Here is an 18998-nt window from a genome sequence, read left to right as displayed (position 1 = left end):
GGAGTGGATAAGGAGGGGGTAGTGGGCCGGCCGGCTGGGCCAAGTGGGCGAATGGGCCGGCCCGCTGGGTCTGCTGGCCCAGGGGGGTCTTTCTCTCTCCTTTTCTTCTAGTTTTAGGGTTTAGTTTTTTTGTCTTGTTTTTATTTATTTTCTTTTCTGCTTTAAGTCACTTTAAATTATTTAGACATTTTATAAAAATGTGTTTGCTGCACCATAATTACCCTTGTAATATTTGGCAACCACCGAACATTTTTGTTTCAATTTTTGAAAACTTTTATTAGCGACAATAATTTTAAATTCGAATTTGACGCGGTTGAACTAACGGACATTTAGCAAAAGTAATCGGGATGAGAGGGCATCAGTAGCAGAGGATCACTGTAGCTTAATTACCCGGGCGTCACAACAACCTCCATGATGATGCCACGATGGTGGCAATGTGGAATGATCGCGAGAAATAGATACCAGCTTACTTCAAAGAAATTTTCTATGCCAAAATGGCGTCCCCACACAACGGAGTGAGAGAATGAACTTGAAGGAAATATGCCCTAGAGGCAATAATAAAGTCGTTATTTATATTTCCTTATATCATGATAAATGTTTATTATTCATGCTAGAAATTGTATTAACCGGAAACTTAGTACATGTGTGAATACATAGACAAACAGAGTGTCACTAGTATGCCTCTACTTAACTAGCTCGTTAATCAAAGATGGTTAAGTTTCCTAACCATAGACATGAGTTGTCACGTGATGAATGGGATCACATCATTATAGAATGATGTGATTGACTTGACCCATCCGTTAGCTTAGCACTATGATTGTTTAGTTTATTGCTATTGCTTTCTTCATAACTTACACATGTTCCTATGACTATGAGATTATGCAACTCCTGAATATCGGAGGAACACTTAGTGTTCTATCAAACGTCACAACGTATCTGGGTGATTATAAAGATGCTATATAGGTGTCTCCGATGGTGTTTGTTGAGTTGGCATAGATCGAGATTAGGATTTTTCACTTCGATTGTCGGAGAGGTATCTCTGGGCCCTCTTAGTAATGCACATCACTATAAAGCCTTGCAAGCAATGTGACTAATGAGTTAGTTACGGGATGATGCATTACGGAAAGAGTAAAGAGACTTGTCGGTAACGAGATTGAAGTAGGTATGATGATACCGATGATCAAATCTCGGGCAAGTAACATACCGATGACAAAGGGAACAACATATGTTGTTATGCGGTTTGACTGATAAAGATCTTCATAGAATATGTGGGGGCCAATATGAGCATCCAGGTTCCGCTATTGGTTATTGACCGGAGATGAGTGTTGGTCAGGTCTACATAGTTCTCAAACCCATAGGGTCCGCACGCTTAACGTTCGATGACGATCGGTATTATGAGTTTATGTGTTTTGATGTACCGAAGGTTGTTTGGAGTCCCAGATGTGATCACAGACATGGCAAGGAGTCTCGAAATGGCTGAGACATAAAGACTGGTATATTGGATGACTATTTTTGGACACTGGATGAGTTCCGGGGGTCACTGGATATATATTGGAGTGCCGGAAGGGTTATCGGAACCACCGGAGAAGTAATGGGCCTTATTGGGCCTGGGGGAGAGAGAAGGGCTGCCAAGGGCCGGCCGCGCGCCCCCCATGGGCCTACTCCGAATTGGACTAGGGGGAGGGGCGGCGCCCCTTCCTTCCTTCTCTTCCCCCCTCCTTCCTTCTTCTCCTAGTAGGACTAGGAAAGGGGGGAGTCGTACTCCTACCAGGAGGAGGATTCCTCCCCCCCTTGGCGCGCCTATGAGGGCCGGCCGGACTCCCCCTCCCTCCTTTATATACGTGGGGAGGGCGACACCCTAGAACACATCAAAGTTGACCTTAACCATGTGCGGTGCCCCCCTCCATATATTTCCACCTCGGTCATATCATTGTAGTGCTTAGTCAAAGCCCTGCGTTGCTAACTTCATCATCACCGTCAACACGCCGTCGTGCTGACAAAACTCTCCCTCGGCCTCAACTGGATCAAGAGTATGACAGACATCACCGAGCTGAACGTGTGTAGACCGCGGAGGTGCCGTGCGTTCGGTACTTGATCGGTTGGATCACGAAGACGTTCGACTACATCAAGCGCATTACTTAATGCTTCCGCTTTCGGTCTACGAGGGTACGTGGGCACACTCTCCTACTCGTTGCTATGCATCACATAGATAGATCTTGCATGATCGTAGGTAATTTTTTTGAAATACTGCATTCCCCAACAGTGGCATCCGAGCCAGGTTTATGCGTAGATGTTATATGAACGAGTAGAACACAAAGGAGTTGTGGGCGTGGGTATATACATATTGCTTGCCGTCACTAGTTGATTCTTGATTTAGTGGTATTGTTGGATGAAGCGGCTCAGACCGACATTACGCGTACACTTATGCGAGACTGGTTCTACTGATATGTGATACGTCTCCAACGTATCTATAATTTTTGATTGCTCCATGCTATATTATCTACTGTTTTAGGCAATATTGGGATTTATTATCCACTTTTATATTACTTTTGGGACTAACCTATTAACCGGAGGCCCAGCCCAGATTTGTTGTTTTATGCCTATTTCAGTGTTTCGAAGAAAAGGAATATCAAACAGAGTCGAAACGGAATGAAATCAACTAGAGAAGTTATTTTTGGAAGGAAACACACCTGATGGACTTGGACCCCACGTCAAGGAAGGAACGAGGTGCTCACGAGGGTGGGGGGCGCCCCACCCCTAGGGCGCGCCCCCCTGTCTCATGGGGCCCTCGTGGCTCCCCTGACATACTTCTTCCGCCTATATAACTCCACGTACCCTAAAACTTCCAGAACGTAAGATAGATCGGGAGTTCCGCCGCCAGAAGCCTCCGTAGCCACCAAAAATCAATCGGGACCCTGTTCCGGCACCCTGCCGGAGGGGGGAACCCTCACCGGTGGCCATGTTCATCATTCCGGCGCTCTCCATGACGAGGAGGGAGTAGTTCTCCCTCGGGGCTGAGGGTATGTACCAGTAGCTATGTGTTTGATCTCTCTCTCTCTCTCTCTCTCTCTCGTGTTCTTGATTTGGCACGATCTTGATGTATCGCGAGCTTTGCTATTATAGTTGGATCTTATGTTTCTCCTCCCCCTCTTCTCTCTTGTAATGAATTGAGTTTCCCCTTTGAAGTTATCTTATCGGATTGAGTCTTTAAAGACTTGAGAACACTTGATGTATGTCTTGCCATGGATATTTGTGGTGACAATGGGATACCATGTGCCACTTGATGTATGTCTTGGTGACCAACTTGCGGGTTTCGTGACATTGGGAACCTATGCATAGGGGTTGGCACGTGTTTTCGTCGTGATTCTCCGGTAGAACTTTGGGGCACTCCTTGAGGTCCTTTGTGTTGGTTGAATAGATGAATCTGAGATTGTGTGACGCATATCGTATAATCATACCCACGGATACTTGAGGTGACATTTGAGTATCTAGGTGACATTAGGGTTTTGGTTGATTTGTGTCTTAAGGTGTTATTCTAGTACGAACTATAGGGCTGTTTGTGACACTTATAGGAATAGCCCAACGGATTGATTGGAAAGAATAACTTTGAGTTGGTTTCGTACCCTACCATAATCTCTTCGTTCGTTCTCCGCTATTAGTGACTTTGGAGTGACTCTTTGTTGCATGTTGAGGGATAGTGATGTGATCCAATTATGTTAGTATTGTTGAGGGGACTTGCACTAGTGAAAGTATGAACCCTAGGCCTTATTTCCACGCATTGCAATACCGTTTACACTCACTTTTATCACTTGCTACCTTGCTATTTTTATTATTTCAGATTACAAAAAACTATTATCTACTATCCATATTGCACTTGTATCACCATCTCTTCGCCGAACTAGTGCACCTATACAATTTACCATTGTATTGGGTGTGTTGGGGACACAAGAGACTCTTTGTTATTTGGTTGCAGGGTTGCTTGAGAGAGACCATCTTCATCCTACGGCTCCTACGTATTGATAAATCTTAGGTCATCCACTTGAGGGAAATTTGCTATTGTCCTACAAACCTCTGCACTTGGAGGCCCAACAACGTCTACAAGAAGAAGGTTGTGTAGTAGACATCAAGCTCTTTTCTGGCACCGTTGCCGGGGAGGTTAGTGCTTGAAGGTATATCTTTAGATCCTGCAATCGAGTCTTTTAGTTTCTTGTTTTATGACTAGTTTAGTTTATAAAAGAAAACTATAAAGAAATGGAATTGAGTTTGTCTCATACGCTTTACCTTTTTAATATCTTTCGTGAGTATGATGGAAAGGATAATTGTGCTCAAGTGCTAGAAGAAGAAACCTATAAAATGTTTGGCACTAAATATTTGAATGATGAGCATGATTGCAATGTTGTTAGTATGGATTCCTTGAATATCCATGATGCTAATGATATGCAAAGCCACAAGCTTGGGGAAGCTATGTTTGATGAAGATGATATTTTTGTCCCCAAGCTTTGATGAGAAAATTTACTATGATGAAAGCATGCCTCCTATCTATGATGATTATTGTGATGACACGTATGCTTTAAAGAATAATGATAACCATGAAACTTGTCATCTTGATCTTAATTTTCAATCACATGATAGTTATTTTGTTGAGTTTGCTCCCACTATTATTCATGAGAAGAAATTTGCCTATGTGGGGAGTAGTAAATTTTCTATGCTTGCAGATCATGAAAAGAATGCTTTAGGTGCTGGTTATATTGTTGAATTCATTCATGATGCTACTGAAAATTATTATGAGGGAGTAACATATGCTTGTAGGAATTGCAATAATATCAAGTTTCCTCTCTATGTGCTTAAAATTTTGAAGTTATGCTTGTTTTACCTCCCTATGCAAGTTGATTCTTGTTCCCATAAGTTGTTTGCTCACAAAATCCCTATGCATAGGAAGTATGTTAGACTTAAATGTGCTAGTCATATTCTTCATGATGCTCTCTTTATGTTACAATTCTTATCTTTTATGTGAGCATCGTTGAAATCATCATGCCTAGCTAGGGGCACTAAACGATAGCGCTTGTTGGGAGGCAACCCAATTTTATTTTAGTTCCTTGCTTTTTGTTCCTGTTTAGTAATAAATAATTCATCTAGCCTCTGTTTAGATGTGGTTTTATATGTTTAATTAGTGTTTGTGCCAAGTAGAACCTTTGGGAAGACTTGGGGGAAGTCTTGTTGATCATGCTGTCAAAAACAGAAACTTTAGCGCTCACGAGAATTGTTGCCATTTTTATTTGGAGAGTTCTATTTAGTTAATTATTTTTTCAGATGATTAATAGATAAATTCTTCAGGTCCAGCAATTTATTTGAGAATTTTATGAGTTCCAGAAGTATACGTTTGATCCAGATTACTACAGACTGTTCTGTTTTTGACAGATTCTGTTTTTCATGTGTTGTTTACTTATTTTGATGAATCTATGGCTAGTAAAATAGTTTATAAACCATATAGAAGTTGGAATACAGTAGTTTTAACACCAATATAAATAAAGAATGAGTTCATTACAGTACCTTGAAGTGGTGATTTATTTTCTTATACTAACGGAGCTGACGAGTTTTCTACTTTAAGTTTTGTGTTGTGAAGTTTTCAAGTTTTGGGTAAGGATTCGATGGACTATGGAACAAGGAGTGGTAAGAGCCTAAGATTTGGGATTCCCAAGGAACCCCAAGGTAATATTCAAGGACAACGAAGAGCCTAAGCTTGGGGATGCCCCGGAAGGCATCCCCTCTTTCGTCTTCGTTCATCGGTAACTTTACTTGGAGCTATATTTTTATTCACCACATGATATGTGTTTTGCTTGGAGCGTCAATTTATTTTGTTAGGATTCTTGCTGTTATTTAGAAAAATGTTTTGCATCTTTTATTTCAATAAAAGTGACATTGATAGTCTTTACTATGCCTATTTTAGAATTCCACGTGTTGCTGTTTGAAAACAGAAAGTTTACCGCTGTTGCAATAATTCCCTAGAAAAGTCAGAATGTGATAAAATGTCGAAAACTTCTGCATATTAAGATCTGATAAATTTACTACAGTAGGAATTTTCTTTCATAATTTTTGTAGCTAGGGAAGTATGGATGTTGCAGCATTCTTTACAGACTATCCTGTTTAGGCAGATTGCTGTTATGTTTGCATTGTTTGCATATGTTTGCTTATTTAATGATTCTATTTGAGGATTGGACTATTAAATATGCAGAAGCATTTAGTATGCAATGTTGAATAATAATTTTAGTGATTTTCTACAGTAGAGTATGATAAGGTTTTGGCAATGGTTTATACTAACTTATCTCACGAGTCCTTGTTGAGTTTTGTGTGGATGGAGCTTTTGAGATTTAGGGAGACCGTGATATGAGAGGAATTAAGTAGACACAAAAGCTCAAGCTTGGGGATGCCCAAGGCACCCCAAGATAATATTTCAAGAAGTCTCAAGCATCTAAGCTTGGGGATGCCCCGGTTGGCATCCCACCTTTCTTCTTCAACAACTATTGGTTAGTATCGGTTGATCCTAAGTTTTTGCTTCTTCAAATGATGTTTGCTATTCTTAGAATGTCATTTTATTTTGCTTTGCTTGATGTTTGAATAGAATACCAAGATCTGAAATTATTAAATGTTAGAGAGTCTTCACATAGTTGCATAATTATTCGACTACTCATTGATCTTCACTTATATCTTTCGGAGTAGTTTGTCATTTGCTCTAGTGCTTCACTTATATCCTTTTAGAGCATGGTGGTAGTTTTATTTTGAAGAAATAGATGAACTCTCATGCTTCACTTAGATTATTTTGAGAGTCTTAAATAGCATGGTAATGTGCTTAAAAATCCTAATATGCTAGGTATTCAAGAATAATAAAATTCTCTTATGAGTGTGTTGAATACTATGAGAAGTTTGATACTTGATAATTGTTTTGAGATATGGAGATGGTGATATTAGAGTCATGCTAGTTGAGTGGTTATAAATTTGAGAAATACTAGTATTGAAGTTTGTGATTCCCGTAGCATGCACGTATGGTGAACCGTTATGTGACGAAGTCGGAGCATGCTTTATTTATTGATTGTCTTCCTTATGAGTGGCGGTCGGGGACGAGCGATGGTCTTTTCCAACCAATCTATCCCCCTAGGAGCATGCGCGTAATACTTTGCTTTGATAACTTCTAGCTTTTTGCAATAAGTATGTGAGTTCTTTATGACTAATGTTGAGTCCATGGATTATACGCACTCTCACCCTTTCACCTTTGCTAGCCTCTCTAGTAGCGCGCAACTTTTGCCAGTACCATAAACCCACCATATACCTTCCTCAAAACAGCCACCATACCTACCTATTATGGCATTTCCATAGCCATTCCGAGATATATTGCCATGCAACTTTCCACCGTTCCATTATTATGACACGCTTCATCATTGTCATATTGCTAGCATGATCATGTAGTTGACATAGTATTTGTGGCAAAGCCACCGTTCATAATTCTTTCATACATGTCACTCTTGATTCATTGCATATCCAGGTACACCGCCGGAGGCATTCATATAGAGTCATCTTTGTTCTAGTATCGAGTTGTATCATCGAGTTGTAAATAAATAGAAGTGTGATGATCATCATTCAATAGAGCATTGTCCCCCAAAAAAAGGCTAAATAAAAAAGGAAGGCAAAATAAAAAAAGGAAGGCCAAAAAAAGGCCAAATAAAAAAAATAAAAAAATAAAAGGGACAATGCTACTATCCTTTTACCACACTTGTACTTCAAAGTAGCACCATGTTCTTCATATAGCGAGTCTCATATATTGTGCGTCAAAGTAGCACCATGTTCTTCATATGGAGAGTCTCTTGTTTTGTCATTTTCATATACTAGTGGGAATTTTTCATTATAGAACTTGGCTTGTATATTCCAATAATGGGCCTCCTCAAGTGCCCTAGGTCTTCGTGAGCAAGCAAGTTGGATGCACACCCACTAGTTTCTTTTGTTGAGCTTTCATACTTTTATAGCTCTAGTGCATCCGTTGCATGGAAATCCCTACTCACTCACATTGATATCTATTGATGGGCATCTCCATAGCCCGTTGATGCGCCTAGTTGATGTGAGACTATCTTCTCCCTTTTTGTCTTCTCCACAACCACCATTCTATTCCACCTATAGTGCTATGTTCATGGCTCACACTCATGTATTGCGTGAAGATTGAAAAAGTTTGAGAACATCAAAAGTATGAAACAATTGCTTGGCTTGTCATCGGCGTTGTGCATGATTTAAATATGTTGTGTGGTGAAGATGGAGCATAGCCAGACTATATGATTTTGTAGGGATAACTTTCTTTGGCCATGTTATTTTGAGAAGACATGATTGCTTTGTTAGTATGCTTGAAGTATTATTATTTTTATGTCAATATGAACTTTTGTCTTGAATCTTTCGAATATGAATATTCATGCCACAATTAAGAAGAATTACATTGAAATTATGCCAACTAGCATTCCACATCAAAAATTATCTTTTTTATCATTTACCTACTCGAGGACGAGCAGGAATTAAGCTTGGGGATGCTTGATACGTCTCCAATGTATCTATAATTTTTGATTGCTCCATGCTATATTATCTACTGTTTTAGGCAATATTGGGCTTTATTATCCACTTTTATGTTACTTTTGGGACTAACCTATTAACCGGAGGCCTAGCCCAGATTTGCTGTTTTATGCCTATTTCAGTGTTTCGAAGAAAAGAAATATCAAACGGAGTCAAAAAGGAACGAAATCAACTAGAGAAGTTATTTTTGGAAGGAAACACACCTGATGGACTTGGACCCCACGTCAAGGAAGGAACGAGGTGCTCACGAGGGTGGGGGGCGTGCCCCCCTAGGGCGCGCCCCCTGTCTCGTGGGGCCCTCGTGGCTCCCCTGACGTACTTCTTCCGCCTATATAACTCCACGTACCCTAAAACTTCCAGAACACAAGATAGATCGGGAGTTCCGCCGCCAGAAGCCTCCGTAGCCACCAAAAGTCAATCGGGACCCTGTTCCGGCACCCTGCCGGAGGGGGGAACCCTCACTGGTGGCCATGTTCATCATCCCGGCGCTCTCCATGACGAGGAGGGAGTAGTTCTCCCTCGGGGCTGAGGGTATGTACCAGTAGCTATGTGTTTGATCTCTCTCTCTCTCTCTCGTGTTCTTGATTTGGTACGATCTTGATGTATCGCGAGCTTTGCTATTATAGTTGGATCTTATGTTTCTCCTCCCCCTCTTCTCTCTTGTAATGAATTGAGTTTCCCCTTTGAAGTTATCTTATCGGATTGAGTCTTTAAAGACTTGAGAACACTTGATGTATGTCTTGCCGTGGATATCTGTGGTGACAATGGGATACCATGTGCCACTTGATGTATGTCTTGGTGACCAACTTGCGGGTTTCGTGACATTGGGAACCTATGCATAGGGGTTGGCACATGTTTTCGTCGTGATTCTCCGGTAGAACTTTGGGGCACTCCTTGAGGTCCTTTGTGTTGGTTGAATAGATGAATCTGAGATTGTGTGACGGATATCGTATAATCATACCCACGGATACTTGAGGTGACATTGGAGTATCTAGGTGACATTAGGGTTTTGGTTGATTTGTGTCTTAAGGTGTTATTCTAGTACGAACTCTAGGGCTGTTTGTGACACTTATAGGAATAGCCTAACGGATTGATTGGAAAGAATAACTTTGAGGTGGTTTCGTACCCTACCATAATCTCTTCGTTCGTTCTCCGCTATTAGTGACTTTAGAGTGACTCTTTGTTGCATGTTGAGGGATAGTTATGTGATCCAATTATGTTAGTATTGTTGAGGGAACTTGCTCTAGCGAAAGTATGAACCCTAGGACTTATTTCCACGCATTGCAATACCGTTTACACTCAGTCTTATCACTTGTTACCTTGCTGTTTTTATTATTTCAAATTACAAAAACTATTATCGACTATCCATATTGCACTTGTATCACCATCTCTTCTCCGAACTAGTGCACCTATACAATTTACCATTGTATTGGGTGTGTTGGGGACACAAGAGACTCTTTGTTATTTGGTTGCAGGGTTGCTTGAGAGAGACCATCTTCATCCTACGCCTCCTACAGATTGATAAACCTTAGGTCATCCACTTGAGGGAAATTTGCTACTGTCCTACAAACCTCTGCACTTGGAGGCCCAACAACGTCTACAAGAAGGTTGTGTAGTAGACATCAACATGCTTCGCACACAGGTGGCTAGTGGGTGTCTGTTTCTCCAACTTTAGTTGAATCAGTTTCAATGAACAAGGTTATTTCTGAAGATCAAAAAGCAATCACTATACTATGTTGTGGTTTTGACGCGTAGGTAAGAACAGTTCTTGCAAGAAGCCCGTAGCATCCACGTAAAACTTGCAACAACAAAGTAGAGGACGTCTAACTTGTTTTTGCAGGGCATGTTGTGATGTGATATGGTCAAGATGTGATTATATAAATTGTTGTATGAGATGATCATGTTTTGTAACACGGTTATCGGCAACTGACAGGAGCCATATGGTTGTCGCTTTATTGTATGAAATGCAATCGCCATGTAATTGCTTTACTATCACTAAGCGGTAGCAATAGTCGTGGAAGCAATAGTTGGCGAGACGGCAATGATGCTTCGATGGAGATCAAGGTGTCAAGCCGGTGACGATGGTGATCATCACGGTGCTTTGGAGATGGAGATCAAAGGCACAAGATGATGATGGCTATATCATATCACTTATTTGATTACATGTGATGTTTATCCTTTATGCATCTTATTTTGCTTAGTTCGGCGGTAGCATTATAAGATGATCTCTCACTAAATTTCAAGGTACAAGTGTTCTCCCTGAGTATGCACCGTTGCTACAGTTCGTCGTGCCGAGACACCACGTGATGATCGGGTGTGATAAGCTCTAGGTTTACATACAACGGGTGCAAGCCAGTTTTGCACAAGCAAAATACTCGGGTTAAACTTGACGAGCCTAGCATATGCAGACATGGCCTCGGAACACTAAGACCGAAAGGTCGAGCATGAATCATATAGAATATATGATCAACATAGTGATGTTTACCATTGAAAACTACTCCATCTCACGTGATGATCGGACATGGTTTAGTTGATACAGATCACGTGATCACTTAGATGATTAGAGTGATGTCTATCTAAGTGGGAGTTCTTAAGTAATATGATTAATTGAACTTTAATTTATCATGAACTTAGTCCTGGTAGTTTTTTCATATCTATGTTGTAGATCAATAGCTCGCGTATAGCTCCCCTGCTTTATTTTTTGATATGTTCCTAGAGAAAAATAAGTTGAAAGATGATAGTAGCAATGATGCGGACTAGCTCCGTGATCTGAGGATTATCCTCATTGCTGCATAGAAGAATTATGTCCTTGATGCACTGCTAGGTGACGGACCTATTGCAGGAGCGGATGCAGACGTTATGAACATTTGGCAAGCTCGGTATGATGACTACTTGATAGTTTAGTGCGCCATGCTTTACGACTTAGAACCGGGACTTCAAAAACTGTTTTGAATGCCACGGAACATATAAGATGTTCCAAGAGCTGAAATTGGTATTTCAGACTCATGCCCGTTTCAAGAGGTATGAGACCTCTGACAGTACTTTGCCTACAAGATGGAGGAGAATAGCTCAACCAGTGAGCATGTGCTCAGATTGTCTGGGTACTAGAATTGCTTGAATCAAGTGGGAGTTAATCTTCCAGATAAGATAGTGATTGACAGAGTTCTCTAGTCACCATCACCAAGTTACTGGAATTTAGTGATGAACTATAATGTGCTAGGGATGACGTAAAATGATTCCCGAGCTCTTCGCGATGCTGAAATCAGCGAAGGTAGAAATCAAGAAAAGCATCAAGTGTTGATGGTTGACAAGACCACTAGTTTCAAGTAAAAGGGCAAGGGAAAGAAAGGGAACTTCAAGAATAATGGCAGTCAAGTTGCCACTCCCATGAAGAAGCCCAAAGCTAGACCCAAGCCTGCAACTGAGTGCTTCTACTACAAAGGAACTGGTCACTAGGAAGCGGAATTTCCCCAAATACTTGGCGGATAAGAAGGATGGAAAAGTGAACAAAAGTATATATGATATACATGTTATTGATGTGTACTTTACTAGTGTTCATAGTAACCCCTGTGTATTTGATACTGGTTCAGTTGCTATGACTAGTAACTCGAAACAGGAGTTGCAAAATGAACAGAGACTAGTTAAGGACAAGGTGACGATGTGTGTTGGAAATAATTCCAAGGCACACTCCTTTTTACCTTCGGGATTAGTGTTGAACCTAAAATAAATGTTATTTGGTGTTTATGTTGAGCATGAATATGACTGGATCATGTTTATTGCAATACGGTTATTCATTTAAGTCAAAGAATAATTGTTGTTCTGTTTACATGAATAAAACTTTCTATGGTCATACACTTAATATAAATGGTTTATTGAATCTCGATTGTAGTGATAGTGATAGGTCATATTGATGCCAAAAGATGCAAAGTTGATAATGATAGTGCAACATACTTGTGGCACTGCCGTTTAGGTCATATTAGTGTAAAGCGCATGAAGAAACTCCATGCGGATGGACTTTTGGAATCACTTGATTATTGATACGACTCCATCGTATCTACTTTTCCAAACACTTTTGCCCTTGTTTTGGACTCTTACTTGCAGGATTTGAATGGAACTAACCCGGACTGACGCTGTTTTCAGCAGAATTGCCATGGTGTTATTTTTGTGCAGAAATAAAAGTTCTCGGAATGACCTGAAAATCAACGGAGAATTATTTTCAAATATATAAAAAATACTGGAAGGAAGATCCACGTCAGGGGGGCCTCCACCTGTCCACGAGGGTGGGGGAGCGCCCCCCTGCCTCGTGGGCCCCCTGACGCTCCACCAACCTCAACCCTGACTCCATATATTCACTTTCGAGGAGAAAAAACCAGGGAGAAGGATTCATCACGTTTTATGATACGGAGCAGCTGCCAAGCCCTAAACTCTCTCGGGAGGGCTGATCTGGAGTCCGTTCGGGGCTCCGGAGAGGGGAATCCGTCGCCATCGTCATCATCAACCATCCTCCATCACCAATTTCATGATTCTCACCGCCGTGCGTGAGTAACTCCATCGTAGGCTTGCTGGACGGTGATGGGTTGGATGAGATTTATCATGTAATTGAGTTAGTTTTGTTAGGGTTTGATCCCTAGTATCCACTATGTTCTGAGATTGATGTTGCTATGACTTTGTTATGCTTAATGCTTGTCACTAGGGCCCGAGTACCATGATTTCAGATCTGAACCTATTATGTTTTCATCAATATATGAGAGTTCTCGATCCTATCTTGCAAGTCTATAGTCACCTATTATGTGTTATGATTCGTTAACCCCGAAGTGACAATAATCGGGATACTTACCGGTGATGACCATAGTTTGAGGAGTTCATGTATTCACTATGTGTTAATGCTTTGTTCCGGTACTCTATTAAAAGGAGGCCTTAATATCCCTTAGTTTTCGCTAGGACCCCGCTGCCATGGGAGGGTAGGACAAAAGATATCATGCAAGTTCTTCTCCATAAGTACGTATGACTATATTCGGGATACATGCCTACATTACAATGATGAATTGGAGCTAGTTCTGTGTCACCCTAGGTTATGACAGTTACATGATGAACCGCATCCGGCATAATTCTCTATCACCGATCCATTGCCTACGAGCATTCCATATATTTTTCTTTTCTTATTTACCTTTCCGTTGCTATTGTTACAATCACTATAAAACACCAAAATATTACTTTTGCTACCGTTACCTTTTACCACCGTTACCACTACTATCATATTACTTTGCTACTAAATACCTTGCTGTAGATATTAAGTTTCCAAGTGTGGTTGAATTGACAACTCAGCTGCTAATACTTGAGAATATTCTTTGGCTCCCCTTGTGTCGAATCAATAAATTTGGGTTGAATACTCTACCCTCGAAAACTGTTGTGATCCCCTATACTTGAGGGTTATCAAGACTATTTTCTGGCGCCGTTGACGGGGAGCATAACTCTATTCTTTGAGTCACTTGGGAATTATATCTTCTTATCATTTTGAAGAACTTGAAAGATACAAGAACCAAGATTTATCCCTCAACTACGAGGGGAGGTAAGGAACTGCCATCTAGCTCTGCACTTGATTCACCTTCTTTTTGAGTATGCTTGCGACACCCAAACCTGCTTCTGCTATCAATTATGATATGTTGCATGTTATTGATGATGCCACTTCTCCTATGCATAATACTTATGATGAAACTACTTCTATGCTTGATACTACTGTGCCACTTGGTGAATTTCTTGATGAACAACTTGCTAGGGCTAGAGAGAATGAAATTATTGAAACTAATAATATTGATGAAAGGGATGATGAAGACTCTCCCCATAGATATGAATTGCATGTTGTGCCTGAGAGCTATGTTATGGATGAAGAAACTACTAGAGATTTTCTTACTTGCAATGATAGGAGTGATCTTAAGAAATTATTAGCTAAGCGGAAACAAAAAACTCTGAATGCTAGAATGAAATATGATCCTGCTTATGCTACTTCACCTATCTTTGTTACTGATAAGGATTATGATTTCTCTGTTGATCCTGAGATAATTACTTTGGTTGAATCAGATCCTTTCTATGGATATGAATCTAAAAGTGTTGTGGCACATCTTACTAAATTAAATGATATAGCCACCCTGTTCACTAATGATGAGAAAACTCGCTATTATTATATCCTTAAATTATTTCCGTTCTCATTAAAGGGTGATGCTAAGATATGATTTAATTCTCTTGATCCTGGTTGTGTGCGTAGTCCCCAGGGTATGATTTATTACTTCTTTGCTAAATATTTCCCCGCTCATAAGAAACAAGCTGCTTTAAGGGAATTTTTTTTTTTGCAAATTGACGAAGAGAGTCTCCCACAAGCTTGGGGAGGCTTCTCCGATTACTTAATGCTTTGCCTGATCATCCTCTTAAGAAAAATGAAATACTTGATATCTTTTATAATGGACTAACTGATGCTTCCAGAGACCACCTGGATAGTTGTGCTGGTTGTGTTTTTAGGGAAAGAACACCAGATGAAGCTGAAATTTTATTGAATAATATGTTGACTAATGAAAATAATTGGACACTTCCTGACCCAATTCCTTATCCAATTCCTGCACCAACTCCTAAGCCAACTCCGAAGAAAAGGGGTATTCTATTTCTCAGCCCTGAAGATATGCAAGAGGCAAAGAAATCTATGAAAGAAAAAGGTATTAAAGCTGAAGATGTTAAGAATGTACCTCCTATTGAAGAAATACATGGTCTTAATTTACCGACTGTTGAAGAAATACATGGTCTTAATCCATCACCTATTGAAGAAATACATGTCCTTGATAACCCAACACAGGTAGTAAAGGTAAATTCTCTCTATAGATATGATAAAGCTGAAATCCCATTTACTAAGTTTGCTAGCCCATGCTTGGATAAGTTTGATGACTTTATGGATAAACAAGAAAACTTCAATGCTTATTTGGGTAGAGAATTAAAACGCAATACTGATATGCTTGAACACTTGGGTGATTATATGGCTAATATTAAAGGTGAACTTAAACTTATTAGTAAACATGCTTCTATGGTTACCACTCAAGTAGAACAAGTACTTAAAGCTCAGAATGATTTGCTCAATGAATTAAATAGTAAGAAAAATGATAATGATGTTAGAGTTATGACTAGAGGTGGTTAAATGACTCAGGAACCTTTATATCCTGTGGGCCATCCTAAGAGAATTGAGCAAGATTCTCAGAGAACTAATATTGATACACATAGTCCTACTAAGAGGAAGAAAAAGAAAAATGATAGGACTTTGCATGCTTCTAGTGAACCTGTTATTGACACACCTGAGAATCCTAACGATGTTTCTATTTCTGATGCTAAAACACAATCTGGTAATGAACATGAACCTAGTAATAATGTTAATGATGATGTTCAAGTTGATGCTCAACCTAGCAATGATAATGATGTAGAGACTGAACCCGCTGTTGATCTTGATAACCCACAATCAAAGAATCAACGTTATGATAAGAGAGACTTTGTTGCTAGGAAGCACGGTAAAGAAATAGAACCATGGGTTCAGAAATCCATGCCTTTTCCTCCTAAACCATCCAAGAAAAAGGATGATGAGGATTTTGAGCGCTTTGTTGAAATGATTAGACCTATCTTCTTGCGTATGCGTTTGACTGATATGCTTAAAATGAATCCTTATGCTAAGTACATGAAAGAAATTGTTACTAATAAAAGAAAGATACTGGAAGCTGAAATTTCCACCATGCTTGCTAATTATACTTTTAAGGGTGGAATACCTAAGAAACTAGGAGATCCCGGAGTACCAACTATACCATGCTCCATTGAAGGAAACTATGTTAAAACTGCTTTATGTGATCTTGGAGCCGGTGTTAGTGTTATGCCTCTCTCTTTATATCATAGACTTGATTTGAATAAGTTGACACCTGCTGAAATATCTTTGCAAATGGCTGATAAATTAACTGCTATACCTGTCGGTATTTGTTAGGATGTGCCTGTTGTGGTTGCAAACGTGACTATTTTAACGAACTTTGTTATTCTTGATATTCCCGAGGACGATAGTATGTCTATTATCTTGGAAGACCCTTTTTGAATACTGTAGGGGCTGTTATTGATTGCACTAAAGGAAATGTCACTTTTCATGTAAATGGTAATGAGCATATGATACACCTTCTGAGGAAACAACCTCAAGTCCACAGTATCAACTCTATTGGAAAAATTCCATCGATTATTTTTGGAGGTTTTGAATTTCCTCTTCCTACTGTCAAGAAGAAATATGATATTCTTATTGTTGGGGATGTGCATATCCCCATTGAGGTAACCTAGTGTTATTCGAAAATTCTCCGGTTCCATGTTATTCGGAATGAGTTTGTTAACAAGACCCGCTCAACCTTGTTAGTGGATTCCTTTTGATGAGCATGAGATGGATGAATTTAGAAAACACAACTTTCTGTACCCACTTTTTACTTTCTGTTATTTATATTAAATAAAGCAAAAATAGTAATTTTTGTCTGTTTTCTTAATTATCAATGCAATTAAAAATACCCCAAAATAAAAGTTCTCCAAATGCCCTGAAATTTAAATATGATTTTTTCTGGAATATTTGAGAATATCTGACACTGAGAACACAGCAGGGGAAGCAAGCACCTGGCCATGAGGGTGGAGGGCGTGCCCTACCCCCTGGGCGCGCTCCCTGCCTCGTGGGCCCATGGTGACTCCCCTCCACTTATTCTAGCTACCACACACTCTTTCTTCCTCCCACAAACATCACTAACCAGCTCAAACCCAAGTCCAAGCTCATTTTGCTGCCATTTTCGATCTCCTTGCTCAAAGCACCTCTCACAAAACTGCTTTGGGGGATTGTTCCTTGGTATGTGACTCCTCCAATGGTCCAATTAGTTTTTGTTCTAGTGTTTTATTCATTGCATATTTTTGCTGCTTAGGTGACCTTGTTCTTGAGCTTTCATGTCAAATTTATATGGTCAAAAGTAGTTTTGATTCATATTATTGCTTCTAGGCACTTGTAGGAGTAGTTGCTATCAATTTTGTTGAGTTTGGTTCACTTTTATTTTGAAGTTACTAAAATTTCAGAATTTTTTCAGAGGAAGAAATATGTTTAGGAAAGTGTACCAAGGTGGTCCTTCAAGGAAGCAAGGACCCAGGCTCGCAATACGCGATGCCGATGATGAACCACTGAGGGAAGCTCAAGTGCGGGCTTGTGAATGGCCTTCAGAGGACTTTATGGATCGAGCAGGAATCAAGAAAGAATTTAACGCGTATGTGCGTAATGCCGACCTTGAGAGCTTCGAGGCAGATAAGTGCCGCCAATACCACTATCTCACTGATTCCTTTGTGAGGAGGTTTGAATTTTCATTGTCATGCAATTCTCAAACTATCCTGTTTGATCTCTATGAAAATTCTTATACTATGGACTCAGAGGATTTTAACACTGCTTCCAAACTTCCACAATGGGGTATTCCTAATGAACCTCGCAAATCTGAATTTAGAGATTTTCTTGCTAGTAGAACTGTGGAGGAATCTAGAGACATAACACAATCTACCATAGGGAGCATTCATTTTCCTACTATACATTATTTTGCTCTCTTCATAGGTAGATGCATTAATGGTAAAGATGAAGCATGTCACATGTGTGTGCCTGATCTTAGCGTTCTCAGAAGCACTATTTTAGGAGATAAACAATACAACTCGGGGGCTATCGTTGCACGTAGGTTGCATAATGATCATACTCATGGAGATTTCTTTGGTGGAATTTATGCAACCCGTCTAGCTAATTTTCTTGGTATACCCATACGTAGGCATGATATTGAGTTGCCTCCTGTTTATTTAGATTATGAGGCCATGGTTCGTCATCAGTTTGTTGAGAGGAACGATCAGTTCCTCCAGTACCGACTAATCATTGACAGACGACACACCTATCAGGTCGCTCTCCCTGCTCCTGCTTTCTTTGACTCTCAGGCAAAAGGGAGACATGTTATAACCAGGGAGGAGGCGGACGAGTATAAGAGGAGGATGGAGATGGACCGTCTCCAAGTAGCAGCTCATGAGGCAATAGCTGTTGCATCTCAGTACGAGCCCAACTACAACCTTGGATATCCGCTAGGCCAGCCGTGGCCATAGACCAACTTAGGCCAAAAGCCTAAGCATGGGGGAGTACGTATTTCTCAACGACATTACATTCATGTTCACACACTCATTGCTAGTTGTCGGTGCTCATACTTTTTCATTGTATCATCCATGCTAGTTTATTTTCCTTTTTATGCTTTCTTCTTGTGTGTTTAATAAACCTTAAGAAAAACAAAAAAAATTAGTTGTAACTTTTAGTTAGTTTACTTTCCATGCTTGTAGTAGTAATTAAAAAG

Source organism: Triticum dicoccoides, chromosome 7A (assembly GCF_002162155.2).
Source record: "Triticum dicoccoides isolate Atlit2015 ecotype Zavitan chromosome 7A, WEW_v2.0, whole genome shotgun sequence".
Classification (NCBI taxonomy): domain Eukaryota; kingdom Viridiplantae; phylum Streptophyta; class Magnoliopsida; order Poales; family Poaceae; genus Triticum; species Triticum dicoccoides.
The sequence above is the reverse complement of the archived record's forward strand: the minus strand, read 5'-3'. Positions refer to the sequence as shown.